The 19,079-nt window shown below is 50.2% G+C and overlaps 1 protein-coding gene across 3 annotated transcripts in view; it reads right to left on the bottom strand.

The window, feature by feature from the left end:
* Positions 1–19,079, bottom strand: part of PXN (paxillin) — a 46,904-nt gene that overhangs the window by 26,850 nt on the left and 975 nt on the right. The gene's annotated exons all lie outside the window — the stretch shown is intronic.

Genomic DNA, 19,079 nt, shown 5'->3' with positions numbered 1-19,079 from the left:
GGGGCCCAGAAAGCAGCAGTTGGGGAAACGATAACAGGGTTGCCACTCCAGTCTGCTCTTCCTCTAAAAACAAGTACTAGTCGTTCTTCCAGAGGCCTTGAGGGAGCTGTAAACTGCATGCTGTTGGCTCTAGGAATTCAGTGTCCGGGACTACCACGGGTTCCCTTCCTCTGCCCTCTGCCCCCTCCAGCGAGGTGCTAAAGTCCCCATCACCCACAGCCCTCCTCCAGAAGGGGTTAAGCCAGGTTCTTCCCTGGGGGCTCACCACCAGGTGGCAGGCTCAGGATACAATCTCAGGCCCCAACTCTCGTGGAAACGCCCTTCAGAACTGGCCTGGGGTCCTGGACCTGCTGGGCCCAGGAAGTTTGCACAGACAGAGCTCAACATCTGACCGGAGGGTAACAGAAGCCCCAGAAGCTGGCTCCACCTCAGCTGTCACACCAAAGCCACCCCAAAACGTCATTCCACTGAGGAAGCCAAGGCTGCGACTGTCCTTGGCCCTGGGGCTCAGGCTGAGTTTGATTGTAAATCCAGTTGGGAGGAGGACACGGGTACAAATCTTAGCCAATGAACATAGCGCACACACACACAAGCCTCCTCCCTCCGGGCCTTTGCACATGCCGTTCCCTCTGCCTAGACCACCCTCCTGTCTTCTTATCCCTTGAGACTTATCACAGCTCAGTTTCCTCTTCTGCAACAGAAGGATGAAAGATCCGCCATGCAAAATTTAGGGCTTTTTCTAAATGTCAAGGTTCCAAGTAAGACCCAACAGTTTAGGGTACCATTTCCTCCAGGAAGCCCTCCCTGACCATATTCCCTACACAGGGTTCAAGACCCCTCTCCTTTGAGTTCCCAAAGCATGTGCACTTCCTCTGAGAGCACGTATCAAACTGGTAGGAAGTGTCTGCCTAACTGCCTCCATCCCCCAGCCGGTGACAGCTCAGCAAGGGTGGGGATGCGGCTTTATCATCTATCTTCACCTCCTCGCACAGGGCAGTGCCCAGCACATAACAGGTGCTCCGTGGACAACTACTGAACGAATGGCTCCCCAAGCCCATGCGCTACAGAGGTCTGCCCACCACTTCAGCCTGTGCCCCCGCTGTCTCCGCGGTGCTCACAGCAAAGCACAGCACAGTGGGGGACAGCAACACATGTGCAGGCCCAGGCCCAAGCCCTCCCTACTCTTCCAGCCCAGGAAATCCCCCTCTGCTGTGATCCACTTACCACCACGCCTCCCCAGCCGGCAGCAGTCCTAACCTTAAAAAAAACCAAAGGCACTCTCCCCAAGGTGTTGTGGCCACAGCACCGCAGCCCCTTGTGGGTACTTAAGGTTGAAACTCACTGTGTGGCCTGCCTGGCTTCCTCTGTGGGTGGGGGAGGGCGAGTCAGCGAGGTGGGCTAGGCTCCCAGGGGTGAGGCAGCTGGGAGGGAGTGGGGTCCCAGGCAGAGTCAGGCCCTGAGACTGGGTGGCACTTGCACTTGGTGCTGGAGGAGGAGCCCAGTGTCCTGCCATCTCATCCTGTCACACCTCTCCCCATGGGGCAGAGGAGGCAGGAGAGGGAGCTGGAATTGTGTCACTGGAATGTGTTACCAACACCAGCCTCGGCTCTGTAGCTGGAAGTGGCTGATGGCATCATTGATTACCATGACTAAGCCAATGATAAACATCAGCGCTCTGAAGATTAGCGGTGCGGAGGGAAGCTCCATGGCAGGGAAAGAAAGAGGAAGACAAGATTTTGGAAGCGACAGGAAGGGGGAAAAATAAAGGTCCTTTATACAAAGGAACAGAGAATGCCAGAAAGAGTAAATTTACGGGTGAATATAAAAGACTGAAAACGCAGTGTGGCTTACAATACATGTAGACATAGATGTCTGACCACATGACAAAGGACCGGAGGGTGCAAGTACAGTAGAACCTCAATTCTAGAACTTAATTCATTCCGGAAGGCTGTTCAAGAAGTGACCTGTTTAAAAACCGCATCAGTTTTTCTCACTGGAAATCCTATAAGGTGAGTTCATCTGTCCCAGACCCCAATGAGTCCCTGTGTTAACCTGCCTTGATCACTGTTTCACGAGCACTTTCATCCCTTAGCAACATTAGAGCTCTTCATGCTTTTTTTTTTTAAAAATATATTTTATTGATATTTTACAGAGAGGAAGGGAGAGGGACAGAGAGCTAGAAACATCGATGAGAGAGAAACATCGATCAGCTGCCTCCTGCACACCTCCCACTGGGGATGTGCCTGCAACCAAGGTACATGCCCTTGACTGGAATCGAACCCGGGACCCTTCAGTCCGCAGGCCGACGCTCTATCCACTGAGCCAAACCGGTTTCGGCGCTCTTCATGCTTTAAAAGTGTGCTAATCGTCCATGTGGCCAGGCCACGCTCAGTGGCCAGCTCAGACGTGCAAACACCTCTATCACACTTTGCGAGTATTTTTTTTTTCATCTCTATTGTTGCTCTCACAACTTTCTTTTCCCTTTGCTAACCTTCATAGGACCCATGGTGACTTACTGTACGTATTTAATAATAAGCAACAACAAAAGCAAAAAAAAATATTCACAGCACAACTTCCTGAGATGTTAACAATGCGAGGTTTAGCTGCGAATTGACTCAGGCTTCGCACTCTCTCCTCTGTTTGTGCCTGAGACACGTGACTGCTCATACAGGTATTGGCATGAAAGGGCTGTCGGGTCGAGAACCAAAGTTTTTTCAACAACCGAGACATTTTTTCGGTGAACTGAATTGTAGAGAACTGAATTGTTCGAGACGGAGATGTTTGAGAAACCAAGGTTGACTGTATACTGTTGTAAGGTTCTTACATTATACATGAAGTAGTATGATATAATTTGAACATAGGCTATGATAAGTTAAACCCGTCAAACATATAGCAACGACTTGGGGGTGGTGAACACAATACAAAATACAGAAGATGTATTATAGAATTGTACACTGAAATCTATATAATTTTATTAACCAAGTCACCACAATAAATTCAATTAAAAAATTTTAAAACCCCATATAGCCACCACTAAAAAAGGTAAACCAATGAAATATAGCTAAATAAGTAAATGGTGGAGATAAAATGGAATCCTAAAAATTTTTTAATGAATCCAAAAGAAGGCAGAAAAATAAAAAAGAATAAAGACAGATGGTACAATTAGAAAACAAATTTTAAGACGTTAGCTACACCCAATCATACTGATAATGACTAAATGTTAGAAGGTGTATATACTCCAATTAAAAGGAAGAGTCTGTTCAGACTGGATAAAAATGCAAGATTCAATATATGCTGTCTATAAGAAATGCTTTAAATATAAAGACACAGAGAGACAGTACCTACTGGTGTGATATGTGTAAAACGATGGAGAAAACAGACCACGCTAACACTAATATCAAAGAAGGTGGAGTGGTTCTGTTAATATTAGACAAGGCAGACTTCCAGACAGGAATATTAGTAGGGATAAAGAGGGAAATGTCATAATAATAAAAAGGTCTAGATGGCCCTGGGCAGGTAGCTAAGTCGGTTACAGCATCGTCCCAATACACCAAGGTTATGGGTTCGATTCCCAGTCATTGGTTGATAAAAGAATCAACCAATGAATGCATTCATAGGTGAAATGTCAAATTAATGTTTCTCTCTCTCCCCCCTTTCCTCTATCTCTAAAATCATTTTGCTTAAAAAAGGATACCTACTTCATAGGGGTGTTGTGAGGAAAACACAAGGTAATGAGCCAGCGGAGTGGCTCAGTTGGTTAAGCATCGTCCCATGCACCGAAAGGTTGCCAGTCAGGGCACATCCCTGGGTTGCAGGTTTGATCTCCAGTTGGGGAGCGTAAGGAAGGCAACCAATCGATGTTTCTCTCGCTCATCTCTCCCTAAGCATGTAAATAAATAATTATTTTTAAAAAACAATGCAAGTGAGGCACCTAAAACAGTGCTGCACAGAGCAAATTATATAATGCAGCAATTATTATTCCAACCCTGTAACTATATATGCACTGAAAAGACTTTACAGAAATACATTAAAATGACAATTGTAGTTATAAATGATTATCTCTAAGGGTTTTTTATTTCCTTTTTGTACACCTCTGCAGTGTTCGAATTTTCTACAATGAACATGTATAACATTGTTATCAGTTTAAGAAAAGTTAACTATTAAAAGGAACTTGAAGGTATTTAGTCCTTTTAACAGACATTTATAATATAGAAAAATAAAGTTTAAAAGCAATGAAGATACAAACCCAAAAGAACTGAAAACAGGTGTTCAAATAAATGAACATAAAGGTTCACAGCAACACTGGTTCCAATAGTCAAAAGGTAGAAACAACCCAAATGTCCATCAACAGATGAATGGATAAACAAAATGCAGCCTGTCCCTACAATGGAATATTATGCGACTATAAAAAGGAATGAGGTACTGACATGCTACAACATGTATGAACCTTGAAAATGCTAACTGAAAGAAGCCAGTCACAGAAGTCCACGTATGGCATGATTCCATTTATATAAAATGTACAAAACAGACAAATCCATAGAGACAGAAAGCTGACTAGTGGTAGCCAGGGGCTGGGGGAAGGATAAGGGGAAAAGACTGCTCACTGGGTACAGGGTCTCCTTTGGTGGTGATAAAAATGGTCTGCAACTAGATGGAGGAAAACGATTCCTTGTAGTTATGTGAATTTCATCTTAGTTAAAAAATTAAGGATATGGCCCTAACCGGTTTGGCTCAGTGGATGGAGCATCAGCCTGTGGACTGAAGGGTCCCAGGTTCAATTCCAGTCAAGGGCATGTACCTTGGTTGCAGGCACATCCCCAATAGGGGGTGTGTAGGAGGCAGCTGATCGCTGTTTCTCTCTCATCGATGTTTCTAACTCTCTATCCCTCTCCCTTCCTCTCTGTAAAAAATCAATAAAATATATTTTAAAAAAATTTAAGGATATGGCCCTCGCTGGTTTGGCTCAGTGGATGGAGCGTCAGCCTGAGGACTGAAGGGTCCCAGGTTCAATTCCAATCAAGGGCACATGCCTGGGTTGCAGGCTTTATCCCCAGTAGGAGATGTGCAGGAGGCAGCCAATCAATGATTCTCTCTCATCATTGATGTTTCTATCTCTCTTTCCCTCTCCCTTGCTCTCTGAAATCAATCTATATATATAAAAGCCTAAGTGACCATTTGACCAGTAGCTATGACACACACTGACCACCAGCGGGCAGATGCTCAGCACACAGGCATGGAAACATAGAACAGACTGATGAATTTCAGAGGGAAAGATTAAGCAAAGATCTTATATGCATACTAGAGGCCCGGTGCACGGATTCATGCACCGCTGGGGTCCCTCAGCCTGGCCTGTGGGGATCGGGCCGAAACTGGCAGTCCGACATTCCCTGAGGGGTCCCAGATTGCGAGAGGGTGCAGGCCAGGCTGAGGGACCCCACCAGTGCACAAATCCATGCACTGGGCCTCTAGTAAAGATATATTTAAAAAAAAAAAAAATAAAGGATATGTAGATCATATGCATGTTCTATGTTTATAAATAGAAAAGGTACACACCAAACAATTAACAATAGTTACCCCTGGTGAGGAAGGAAGAAAGGACTTTCATTTCTGTGCATTTGTCTTTCCTTCTTAAACTGAGCATGTATCTTCGTTGACTTAAAGACTTTAACAAAAGTAAATAATATCAGATACAAAATGACATGTAAAGGTCTCTAGGAAAGCCCTAGCTGGTTTTGCTCAGTGGATAGAGCATTGGCCTCAGGAATGAAGGCTCCTGGGTTCAATTCCAGTCCAGGGCACATGCCCAGGTTGCAGGCTCAATCCCCATTGGAGGGCGTGCAGGAGGCAGCCGATCAGTGATTCTCTCTCATCATTGATGTGTGTCTATCTCTCTTTCCCTCTCCCTTCTTCTCTGAAATCAATAAAAATATATATATTTTTTTAAAAAGTCTCTAGGAAAGAAAAACAAGGCTTGAGGCTACACTGTGGCAGATGTGTAGTCCTAGAAATGAGGAAAACTAGGACCCCAGCTATTCACCAAAAAGGGCAAAAACAAGCATGTCAAACTCACGGCCCGCATGCGGCCTACAACGAATATTTTTGTGGCCCAGCCAATATAATGGTATGTAAGAAACGTCTCAATAAAAATTTCCTAACTTAATTTTTACAATTTCCTGTTATACATAATTACTAGTATTAATAACAAACTACAATGTTCACTAATGACTGATTACTATAATCGTGTTGCATTCATTTCCCTTACGCGCCTTACATTTCTCTCCACTAATACCAGCAGCGAATATTTTAGCAGTCAATGACGACGTCATTAGTCTTGGACTGACTTGTTTGGTGTGTGCAACAGGAAATATTTTGCTTTTAGAGAACAAGAAAAATAAGTTTATTTGCGTTACACTTATTAATCTGTGCAGTTATTCAGTGTCTGGTATGTTAACGTTCAAGAAAAAATATTAATTTTTATTAAAATGTTCTATTATTTTATATTAACAATGACTCATTTATTTCAGCCCTTTGTATTTAGCATGTCTCTAGTGAAATAAACCTACGTTTCTATGGAAATGGAAGCTTTTGTTTTTCTGCGGCCACATACACTTACACCTTGTTTATCTGGCCCGGTAGCCTTTGAGACATACCTGGGCTAGAAAGAAAAGCACAGGCCTGCTCTGCTACTGAGTGTCCCGGGCAAGTGCTTTCTCCTCAGAGGGCTTTAGTTTGTCCATCTGTAAAATGGGTGAGTAGAAACTCCTGAGTGATTTACAAATGTTTTTACATTTTTTATTTTCAAATTTTTGTTGTTGTTATTAATCCTCACCTGAGGATATTTTTGCCATTGATTTTTAGAGAGAGTGGAAGAGAGGAGGGAGGAAGAGAAGGAGCAAGAGCGAGAGAAACATCAATGTGAGAGACACACTTTGATTGGTTGCCTCCTGCATACGCCGCAACTTGGGTCAAACCTGCAACCCAGGGACGTGCCCTTGGCCAGGAATCGAACCCACGACCATTTGGTGCATGGGCCAACGCTCTGACCACTGAGCAATGTGGGCCAGGACTATTTTCAGATTTTTAAAAGCCCACAAAACCCCTTCTGCAATTGTAATCTTCAGTGGAAACCCAATATATAAACAGATAAAGAGTGAGCAGCGCTGATGAAGGTGATGATTGGAGACACCCCACACCTGAACCACGGGAGTAGGTGACATCCTAAAGCTCCTCCAAGCTCTAGAAGCAGAGGGGTCTAAGAAAGCCCGAATCAGCCCTGACCGGTTTGGCTCAGTGGATAGAGCGTCAGCCTGCGGACTCAAGGGTCCCGGGTTCGATTCCGGTCAAGGGCATGTACCTTGGTTGCGGACACATACCCGGTAGGCAGCTGATCGATGTATCTCCCTCATCGATGTTTCTAGCTCTCTGTCCCTCTCCCTTCCTCTCTGTAAAAAATCAATAAAATATATTTAAAAAGAAAGAAAGCCCGAATCAGACCAGAACCACAGAAGGGAGTGTTGACTGCTCACACCCGACAGAATATTCGGAGGAAAAACTCCCCGACAGTAGGAGCAGGGAGAAGAGGAAGGGCAGAGCTGGGTGAAGCCCAAGCCAGCGACACCACAAGGAGCTGCTACCAGCAAGGCCATCGACAGCCAGTGGCCAGGCAGCCAAGGGTCCCGGGCAGGTGGCTGTGACAGGCCGGCCCACAGCTCTGTGGAGGTCAGCAGGTAACAGCTGTCCCCGGTCAGCGTCCCTGCTGTTCTGGGAGCACAAACAGGATGTTTGGGAGCAGATTACCAGAAGTGACCACAGGAAGCCATGACACCACCTCCAGGCAGCGCTCCCCCCCGCCCCCTTGTTCCAGTGTGGCTCTCAGCAGACCAGGCACAAAGACCTCAAGTGCCCACTTCCAAAGAGAGGGACGGGCAGGAATTCACGGGAAGTTCAGGACACAGAAGAGGCCAGTGGAGGCAATGAGGCCACCAGCCATCCCGGCAGCTACCTCGCCCGAAGACGCAGCCAGGCGACTGCACAGCCACTCGTGAGCCCAGGCGCCGCGCGTGAGCCCAGGTGGTCCCCAGGCCGGCTCGCCGAGGCACAGTGCAGTCTCCAGGCGCCACAGCCACTCCCTCACATCCGCCTCAAGGAGCCACCCGACTCACGGTCCTGGAGCTCACAGTGATGAGAAAGCGCCCCAGAGGGCCAGCTGAGCCCGAGTCCACGGGGAAATGGCAGATACAGAGGAAACCAAGGGCAGGCCATGGGACACACCCATTTCCACCCAAGGAAGAGGAACGGTCCTGGAAACAGAGCAAGAAAAAGCCTGGCCAGGACTCTCAAAGCCACTTCAAACCCCCAACGGGGCCAGGGCTGGCCCAACAGATGGACTGCTGCCTGGCCAGTATGGCTCAGTGGTTGAGCACCGACCTATGAACCACGAGGTCACAGCCCCATTCCCGGTCGGAGCATGTGCCAAGGTTGCAGGCTTGGTCCCTGGTGGGGGGCATGCAGGAGGCAGCCGATCAGTGGTTCTCTCTCATCATTGATGTTTCTCTCTCTCTCCCTCTCCCTTCCTCTCTGGAATCAATAAAAATATATTTAAAAAACGAAGACAGATTGACTGCCCCTAGAAGGGTACAGAGGTGGCAGAGCAGCAGGCCATCTCTGGATGGGCTTCTAGCTAATGGCTGTGCCCACTCAACTGAAAAAAACCACAGTTCATGGTCTAGAAAACCATCCCTCCCTTTTTCTGCTGCTGCTCGGAGCCTTGCTGGCCCAGGCCCACCTGTGAGCTTCACAGATGTCACGGAGCAGCCTTCACAGCCTCCTGGAGCCCAGAAGGCCTGAGGGTTCTGGGAGGAGCCGATGCTGTACTGGAAGCAGGTCCTGGAGTGGCTTCTGCGGCAGCTCTACTGTTAGTATTAGGTGAGCGACTACTATAAACCAAGCCACCAAACCACCTCCTCCCCCAGCCACTTCCTCCTCAAAGCCACCGAAGAGGCTCAGGGGAAATGACCAGCTAATCCAGCCGGCCCTGGGGCACCACCACATCACCTGCAGATCAGAGACCCCGCACCACCCCACCGGGCCACCAAGGGTCCCAAATCACATCCGGAAGAGAACCAAGGTCAGATTCCTTCCCTGGGCCCAGCTGAGCGGCCAACCATGTTCATTTGCATTAAATGCCCACCACCGAGGCCACAGCAAACATAAGCAGCGGGTTCGGGAAGTGGAGAGGTGACAGAGAAAGCCAAACCCCCACAGCAATTCCTAGATTACTCCGAGGATGAACAATGATAACCGTTACCCTGCCTTGACTGAGCACTTTAAAGCATTTCAGGAAATGCACCTGTTTCACAGATCCGGGGACTGAGTCTCAGGTGTAAGGTGATCCGCCGGGGTCACAGCCAGCAAGGGACAGCATCGATCCAGGCCCAGGAGTGGCCGACAAGGGAGCCTGTATTCTGTCCGGGGCACCAAGCTGCCTCCCCACCCACCTGGAAGCAGAGGGTTTCCCGCTCAGACTGCCCGGTGGAGGAAGTGGTTGGCTGGAGGTTAGGCATCACAGTTCATACCCGTTTCATCATCGACCACCATCAAACACTCATTAAGCAACTGCAGAGAGAATCGGCCATACTTGGTGGTCAGAGACCCTTGAAAGGCAGACAAAAGCCCTGTCTTCAAGGGGCTTACAGGGCTGGGGAGAGACAAAAGGAAAGAAGCCTGATTATAAAATCTGGGAAGTTTTACCAAAGTGGGAGGGCCAAGAGGTTGCGGGTTTTAACCGGAAAAAGTCTTCTGCAGAAGGAGGCTGCAGCTGAGATCCCAAAGGTGGAGGGTGGGGGGAGATGGACCGGGCGGAGGCTATTGTCTGCAACGTGGACAAAAATCCAGACTCCAGGCAGAGGGAAGCGTCTGGAGCAGTCAGAATTCAAATCTAACAGAGGATACAGCGCAAGAAATCCCCAGACTCGGCAACTGTACGTTTGCTGTAAATATAGGGCGGAAAGAGAGCATTCTTAGAACCTCCCAAATCAGGGCCAGGTGGGAATATGCTCCAGGGAGCTGGGCCCTCTGCAGGCGACAGAGAGCCAATGCGAGGGCTGGGACCCTCAGGTCCTCCAAGTGGTGCCACGGAAGACAGGCGACTGGTGGAGCCAACTCTGACTTTTCAAAAGAAACGACATGTGGATTGGGTAGGTGTGAGCTCCTGATGCTTTACATGTTGATGAGTAACTTGGAATATTTTTAAAATATATTTTTATTGATTTCAGAGGGGAAGGGAGAGGGGGAGAGAGAGAGAGAGAGAGAGAGAGAGAGAGAAACATCAATGATGAGAAAGAATCATTGATTGGCTGCCTCCTGCACACCCCACACTGTGAATCAAGCATGCATGTGCCCTGACTGGGCATCGAACCCTGACTTCCTGGTTCATAGGAGCCTCTCCGGTCTGACAACTTGGAATATTTTTAAATACCATGAAGGCAAGCAACATGGGTCTGCAGGCCAAACCCAACCTGTGATTTTCCGTCTCTGCCTACAGGTGTCAGTATGAAGAACCAAAAGGAGAATGGGCTGCTGCTACAAGACCTAAGATCAAGTTCTCGAAACGTTATCTGTTGCGACAGTGGGTGTGTCCATTCCTCTCAGTCCCCGGGGTTTCAGTTTTCCTTCCTCATCTGTAAAACGGGGAAAACTATGATCTGCCCCAAAGGATTGTTGTCACAATCATATAAAAAATGACAAAGCAGCCCTAGCTGATTTGGCTCAGTGGTTAGGGGCATCGGCCCACAGACAGAAGGGTCTGGGGTTCAATTCCCAGTGAAGGGCACATATCTCGGTTGCAGGCTAGATCCCTGGCAGGGGTCAGGGTTAGGGCACATGTGGGAGGCAACCAATGGATGTAATATCGATGTTTCTCTCTCTGCCCCCACCTCCCTTCCACTCTCTTTAAAAATCAATGGAGCCCTGGCTGGTTTGGCTCAGTGGATAGAGCATTGGCCTGCGGACTGAAGAGTCCTGGGTTCGATTCCAGTCAAGGGCACATGCCCCCGTTGCGGGCTCCATCCCCAGTGGGGGCGTGCAGAAGGCAGCCAATCAATGGTTCTCTCTCATCATTGATGTTTCTATCTCTCCCGCTCCCTTCCTCTCTGAAATCAATAAAAATATATTAAAAAGAAAAAATAAAATAAAAATCAATGGAAAAATATCCTCGGGTGAGCATTTAAAATAATAATAATAATTAATAAAAGTCACCAGGCATTTGAAAAAAAAGACAAAGCATGTGAAAACATTGCCTGACCTAGAAGAGCCCATGATTTCACACAGGCCAAGGAAGAGCGGGGACAGCAACAGAGGGAGCAGACAATAACGAGGCCACGCGGAGAGAGTGAGAAGGAAATGAGTTGGGTCTTTGCCGGCGTGCAGGCAGGAAGAATCTGGACAATGGTATCCACGTCAAGGGTGGAAATATAAATTTAGGAGTCGCCAACACACAGTGAGAGAAGAGGTCACAGAGTAGATAAACTGACCTGGGTATCTGGGAGAGAAACAGGGAGGCCAGCGGAAGCTTTGGGAAAACACAGAAGCGGATCTTAAGGAAGAGAAGGGGAATATGGCCACTAAAGCGTGGGAGGGGTGCCTGGCAAAAGAAAAGAATGGCCCAGGCTGAGTTAAAAACAGAAAAGGCTGGTTTGGCTCAGTGGATAGAGCTTTGGCCTGGGGACTGAAGGATCCCGGGTTCGATTCTGGTCAAGGGCACATGCCTGGGTTTGGGGCTCGATCCCCAGTAGGGGGCGTTCAGGAGGCAGCCGGTCAATGATTCTCTCTCATCATTGATGTTTCTATCTCTCTCCCTCTCCTTTCCCTCTGAAATCAATAAAAATATATTCTTTTTAAAATTAAAAAAACAAACAAACACACAGCCCTGACCCGTTTGGCTCAGTGGATAGAGCAGGGGTGGGCAAACTTTTTGACTCGAGGGCCACAATGGGTTCTTAAACTGGACCGGAGGGCCGGAACAAAAGCATGGATGGAGTGTTTGTGTGAACTAATATAAATTCAAAGTAAAGGAGCGGAGGGGAGAGCAAGAGAACCAGATAGAACAGCCGGATCCGGCCCGCGGGCCGTAGTTTGCCCAAGGCTGGGATAGAGCGTCGGCCTGCGAACTGAAGGATCCCAGGTTCGATTCCGTTCAAGGGCAAATGCCCAGATTGTGGGCTCGATCCCCAGCGGGGGACTTGCAGGAGGCAGCTGATGAATGATTCTCTTTCATCATGGATATTTCTATCTCTCTCTACCTCTCCCTTCCTCTCTGAAATCAATAAAAAAATATTTAAAACACACACACACACAAAAAGGAGTCCTGACTGGTTGCTCAGTGGTTAGAGTGTTGGCCCTTGGACCAAAGGGTCATGGGCTCGATTCCCAGTCAAGGGCACATACCTGGGTTGTGGGTTCACTCCTCTTGCCCCCTGTCCAGGTGAATGCCAGAGGCAACTAGTTGATGTGTCTCTCACACACTGATGTTTTTCTCTCTCTCCTCTCTCTTCCTCCCTCCCTTTTCACTCTCTAAAAGTCAATGGCAAAAATATCCTTGGATGAAGATTACAACAACAACCCAACAGAAAAGAAGCAAACAAAAGAAGTTAGGAAGAACAGAAAGGTAAAAACAGCAGAAGAAAAGGGATGAAGATAAACCTGCACTGGCCCTGCCGCTGTGAGTCAGTGGTTGAGCGCCGATCTATGAACCAAGAGGTCATCGTTCAATTCCCGGTCAGGGCATATGCCTACGTTGTGGGCTCGATCCCCGAGTGTGGGGTGTGCAGGAGGCAGCCAACTGATGATTCTTTCTCATCATTGATGTTTCAATCTCTCTAGCCCTCTCCCTTCCTCTCTGGAATCAATAAAAAAATATTTTTTTAAAAAACTGCACTGATGGGAGATACGGGGTGGGAGGGCACTGGGAATTGTAACAGGTGCTGAGGTGGAAGAAGACATGTAGGGAGGAGTAAAGAGTGGATGAAGAAAGAGGGCCTCGAGGAAGGTCTGTCTGCTGTGTGTAAACACCTCCAGGGCCCTCATCTCGTGGGGCCTCCCAATCAAGAAAGGCAGGATTTGGGCCCATTTTACAGCCTGCTTTCAACAGGTGTTTGGGTTTTTTTTTAATTGTTGTAAGAGGCAGCCCTAGCCAGTTTGGCTCAGTGGATAGAGCATCAGCCTGCGGACCAAAGGGTCCCAGGTTCGATTCTGGTCAAGGGCACGTACCTTGATTGCAGGCCCCTCCGGGGCTCGTGGAGGTAACCAATCGATGTGTCGCATCGATGTTTCTCTCTGTCTCTCCCCCTCCCACTTTCCCTAAAAATCAATGGAAAAATATCCTTGGGTGGAGATTAACAACAACGAAAAAAGACACACTGACTTGGGGCCAGAGGAGAATGGCGATAGACGCCTGAGGGTCCCGGAGACACTGAAAGGGGCTCCCGGAGGCTCCCTCCCACCTTGCTCTCGCTCGCCCGAAACAGCTAGAAATGTGTGACCCGCTCCCCCCACTAGAAAACAAAACAGAACATGGCTGCTTCTGCCAAGTGAGTTCTGAATAAGCTGCATTCCATTTCATTAAAACAATTACCTGAGTCCCAGCCAAGAATTACATAAAGCTTCCTCCCGGCACCACCCCTCCCCCATGAAACCCACATCACGCTCTTCCAACAGGCAGAGGAAGGCCTGACACACCACTCCGAGATCACACAGGACGATCCCATGATCCCTACAGTGGCCAGCCTCTGCATCCTGGCACGATGACCGACAGATGTGTGGCTCGGAGACCTCGCATGAGGCCCTCTCCTGACAAGGGCCTGCTGGAGCCGCTGGGAACCCCGTGGCCAAGGGGCCACTGGTGGTGGAATCCAGCTACTTCTCTCGGATGGGAAACCAGGCGGCCAGGCTTTAGTCAGCACAAAACAGGACAAGAGGGACCTACGAGTGGGGAGTCCAGGAGAGGGAGCCTCAAGTGGGAGAACTGGAGGCCGATTTCATCTGTAAGCAAGAGCCCAAGAGCCTGGGGCCACTCCGGCCCCTGCTGCCCGCAGGCCCTGGTGCTCCCTGGGCCACAGATAAGAGGCTCATGACGTAGACTGAATGGCATCTCATCCCCTCCCCCGGCTCCAGCTGCCCAGAGACTCTGCCTTTGTAAAGCTTCCTTCTGCAACCCACCCGGCCACCCCTTCCCAGCCCAGCATCTCCCTTCCCGGACCCTGCTCACCACACCCACGTAAGCCCGGAGTCTGCCTCCAAACCCTGGAAGCTCTTTGGCTAGGGCTGGCCCTGACTTTTTTGCACAGGTCATAGTGGCTGTGGGCGCCTGTCTCCAGCCAGGCCCACCCACTCTTTACACCACCTGTGCAGTCAAAGGAGGCCGAGGGTCACTCAAGTCAATCACAGGTAGACACTTAGGGGCACCCCTGGCCGAATGACTCTGAACCCACTATGCCTTTTTCCAACCTTTTATCATGGAAATATCTAAACATATAGAGAAGTTAAAAGACATTACAATGAGTATACATATACCTTCTACCTATATTCAATTATTAACATTTTGCCATTTTGTATTAAAAAATGTGTGCATCCCCCATATACATAACACACACACACCTACTTTTTGTTATTACATTCTTTAAAACTAAGTTGCAGACATCATGACATTTTACTCCCAAATAGTTCAGTATGCACCTAACAATAACAATGTTCTCCCATAAAACCACAATACCACAATCACACAAGAAATGAGCATTAAGAGGCCGTCTTTAAGGGAAAAATTGGCCACCAGGGCTCTGCCGAGTCTGGCCAACCACACATTCTGCCTGCCAGTGGCCCATCCAAGGCCTCCCTGGAGAGGCCGGCCCTGAGCCCACGGGTTAGGCAATCAGTCCGGGAGCTGGAAGACTCATCCGGACGCAGATGCATGCTTGAGGCCAGCGAGACTCCCAACAAGACCACAACTGAAAAGGCAAAGTGGGCTGGAGGCTGTGGAGCTTCGGGCCCATCCCAGGTGAGGAGATGATCTTGGCTGCCCCTTTCCATCAGCTGTTTGTCAAGATTTCCGGGAAAACTCAGCTTCCTAATTCTTTCTCTCTCTTCCTCCCACAAGACATCTTCAGTTCTCCACCTGAAGATGGCTCCAAAGGCAGCCATGAGCAAGGACAGGAGAGTGTCTGCAGGAGGCAGGGCACAGAGGCCTCCGAGTCCACCAGAAGGGCTAGAGAGGGACCTCGGAGGACAGCCCTAGGTTCTCCGCACATCTGTGCAATAAGCTCCCAGTCTGCCTTGAGGGTAACAGGTGATGGGATTGCAGACAGGTCGAGAAGTGGAGCCCCCACAGAGGCGGAGCCATTGCTACAGGTGCCCCGCATCCCATCCTGAGTCCCTAAGAAAGAACAGAGGAGGAGGAAGGAGCCACAGAGAAGAGGAAAAGGACGGATGTGGGAGACGGAACAGAGAATGGAAAGCAAGCAAACCAACAGGCAATCAGGATCAGATCCAGGATCATGAACTGAAGTGTAAAGACTGGTTACCAGCTCACTCTGCGTTAAAACGCCAGCCCTGCCACTCGCTGTTAAAGAACGGGGCGTCGGCTCACCCTCCATGTGCCTGTATGGTCATCTATAAAATGGGTAATAGCAATAACAGCACCTGCACCTCGTGTGGCCCACATGAGTCAACAAAGCAAGTTATGTCAGGCGCCAGCACAGCGCCCGCACATAGTACGTGCTCAGTAACTGTTACGGGTAGGAGTCCTGCAGACACTGTAAAAAGAAAAGTGTCCTGCAGAGGTTTGTTATCATTAACGAAGGCAAGGAGACCACAGCCCAGGGAAGGGCTGGGATGAGAGTGAAGCTGGGAGGAAGTTCTTTCAACATCCTCCAGCTGGAGGGTCACACACCTCATGCAGAAATGGAGGCAGAGGGCTCCTCAGTGCATCAGCGGTGACTCTGGCCTTCCATTGGCCCCTCAGCGAAGGGCCCACCCCGCCTCACCAGTTGCATGGGCATCACTGGGAAGCTGGAAGGAAGGAAGACCTCAAACCCATAGTGGTGGGGCTACGGCTGCCAGAAGCTCCAGCCTCTCCACACTAAGCCATGGCTGCCCAGGCAACAGACCCCTTAGCACAGTAGCAAGGGCACCTGCTCAGAATCAGACACCCAGGGTTTGAAGCCCAGCTCTGCCCCTCACCAGCGCACAGCCCGAGGGAAGCCCTGGCACTGACTCAGAGCCCCCTGGGCGGGCATATGGCTCCAGGAGTGCCTCTGCACAGGCCCAGCAGCTGGGTGCCCTGACCCCGGCCTAACACAGAGGCACCACAGACAGGCAAGCCCCAAGTCCAGACTTCCCATGGAAACAGGGAGGCTCCACAGCCCCAAATGCCCCAGGCAACTCCTCCCCACCCCCCACCCCCGCCCCAGTACCCCTCCAAGGACAATGAGGCACTGTTTTCCAGAGGGTCAAGACTGCTGAGAAGCTGAACAAAGACATGTCCAGATTCCAGCAGCAAGTGGGCATTGCCAACAGCTGGCTGCTCCCCGGGAGAGGGACAGGCAAAGCCTGCACTGGACCGCCCTCTGCCACAGAGGCATGTCCTGGGGGTGGCCTCCAGGCAGAACTTTTAAAGGTAACTAGCAACCACTCAGCAGGCCCCCTGCTCAGTCACAGATCACACCTATTGCCTTATTATGATTAAAATGACCAGATCGGCCAGCCCTCAATGGTTGAGGGTCGGGAGGTCATGGTTTGATTCCCGGTAAGGTTCAATCCCCAGTGGGGGGGTATACAGGAGGCAGCCGATCCATGATTCTCTCTCATCATTGATGTTTCTATCTCTCTCTTCCTCTCCCTTCCTCTCTGAGAAAATAAATAAAATAAAATAAAATGACCAGATCCAGAACTGGATCAGTCTAGGCTCCAATCCCGGCTCCCCCAGTGGACTTCTCCAGAGCTCGGGTTTCCACGTCTGCACGCAGAGATAACACACCTCCCTCCCGGAAAGGCCGTGATGAAACTCACAGAGTGCCCATCCCGTGCCTGTCTCCATCAAGCAGGAGTGATCCTTAGTGACCTCAACTGTGGTCACAGCCCCCCTTCCCGCCCCCCGCACTAGGAAGGGAAACGGGGAAAGCAAGGGGTCAGGTCAGAAAACGTAATCAGAGCGCTCCTCCGTGCTCTCCGTGCTGGGGGAACTCTGTCCAGGAAACTCCGGCCAGAGAACAGGGCAACTCCCAGCCAAACCAGCGTCTAAACAGTAATGAGAAAAGCCACCAGCAGCCACCGCACAGCACAACGCCGAGAGCACACACAGGGAAAGGCTGTGTTTACGATTTCCTGCCCAAAGAGCGATAAATTGGTAACTTATTAAATAGCACATGGCCAGTCCGTCACTAGCAGCTATTGGGAGGGGAGAGTTCCCCAATTTCTTTAAGACCAAAAACAAAGTCCCAGCCCAGACCCCTGCCCCCTCTAGGCTCGCCACAGGACAGCCCGTAAGCTCTCCCCTGTTCCGGGGGCCAGGAGCTCACAGCTGAGGGCACGCTCAGGAGAAAAATAAAAACGAGGCCTGGCCTCTGTGTCTGCCCTAACTAAGGAAAACAGCTGACGGGCAGGGTGCTGAGCACTCAGCCAGACAGCTGACGGGCCTGAGCACAGAGGCAAATTCCTCTCCCCTCCTGCACGCCCCACTCCTCCTGCCCAGGCTCTGGTCAGCCAGGCGCGGCTGGCCCCTGGGAGCTTAGGCCAAGGAAGCTGGGCAGCCAGGATCCAAACAACTGGGAGCCTGGGGTGGAAGGCAGCAGAAGCTACAGGTGGCAGCCATCACCCTGCCACGACCTCCCTTCCCCCACAGCTCACCCTCCTCAGGAGGAAAGGCCTGGGGTACAAGAGCTGCAGGTCTGGGAGCTGGGGCTGGGCTGTGCAGCCTTGGGCAAGTGACTCAACCTCTCTTAGTTTTCTCAATTTGAAAAAGGCAGGTAGTGATGACAGCAGTGGCCCTGAGGGGCTCTTTATAAAGGGCTGCTGGGAGGACAGGACAGCTGAAGTCTGGGGAAGAACTCCACGCTCAGCACATTTCAAGGCCTACAGTTTGCCAGTGCGCGCAGTCTCCTTTCTGAGACTAACTTCGTGTCCTGGCCCTAATGGAAGACCATCAGGAGACAGGAACCCAGGACTTTGACTGCAAACTCTACGAAGACCTTCTCAGTCCTTGGAACAGCTCGGGGAATGAGCAGAAGCAACACAGCCACATCAGCATGTTAGGAGCTGTAACTGCTCCCACGGGGAAAGCCTGGTTAGAAAAATATCCCCCAGCCTCCTTTAAAGCTTCCCTATCTTTATGTGAAAAAAAATACCTGCCTGGAGACCATGCCAACCTTGAGTGTGTGGGGAAAATGGGTGCCAAGTCTGACCCAAGGGCAGAACTATGCTTGGCAGCCATCGCCCGCTGCACAACAGGCAGGACTGTACACCATCCCCAGCTCCAGGATGGGGGGGATGGGGGATGGGGGAAATGATCCCAAAAGAAGGTGCCAGGAAGCAGTAAGGTCCCAGTCCTCCTCCCTGTGCCCTTGAAGTCCAGTGCCTGCAAACAGCCAGTCTTAGTGCCCTGTGCACTCGGGGCAGTCACTTCAGGGGTGGATGAATCCGCTCCTCACAGCCTGGGACAGAGAAAGCAGCAATGGCCATACAAGGCACCCACAGTCCAGAGCGGGAAGACAAGGCCCCTACAGAGAGAAACTCTCCCCTCCGCACCTCCCGGGCTCAGAGGCCCTCCAGCCTCAGGCGCTGCCTCCCACTCCAGGGTGCACGCCACTCAAGGCATTCCTAGAGCCCTGGCACCAACCCCCTTGGGTTGAGTGTCTGGTTCCAGGAGACACTTTCTCCTGCCTTAACAGCAAATCAAGACTGGCGTGAAAAGAGGAGTTTGGAGCTCCAATAACATGAAAACAGTGAAACTCTGTTCTGGGCATCCTGTCCTCCTTTCCTGTGTGGCTTCCAGCAAGGTCTGAGGCGAGGCGGCCGGCCGGACTCTGCCAGCC

The sequence above is a fragment of the Plecotus auritus genome, assembly GCF_963455305.1.
Source record: "Plecotus auritus genome assembly, chromosome: 13".
NCBI lineage: Eukaryota > Metazoa > Chordata > Mammalia > Chiroptera > Vespertilionidae > Plecotus > Plecotus auritus.
The sequence above is the reverse complement of the archived record's forward strand: the minus strand, read 5'-3'. Positions and strand labels throughout refer to the sequence as shown.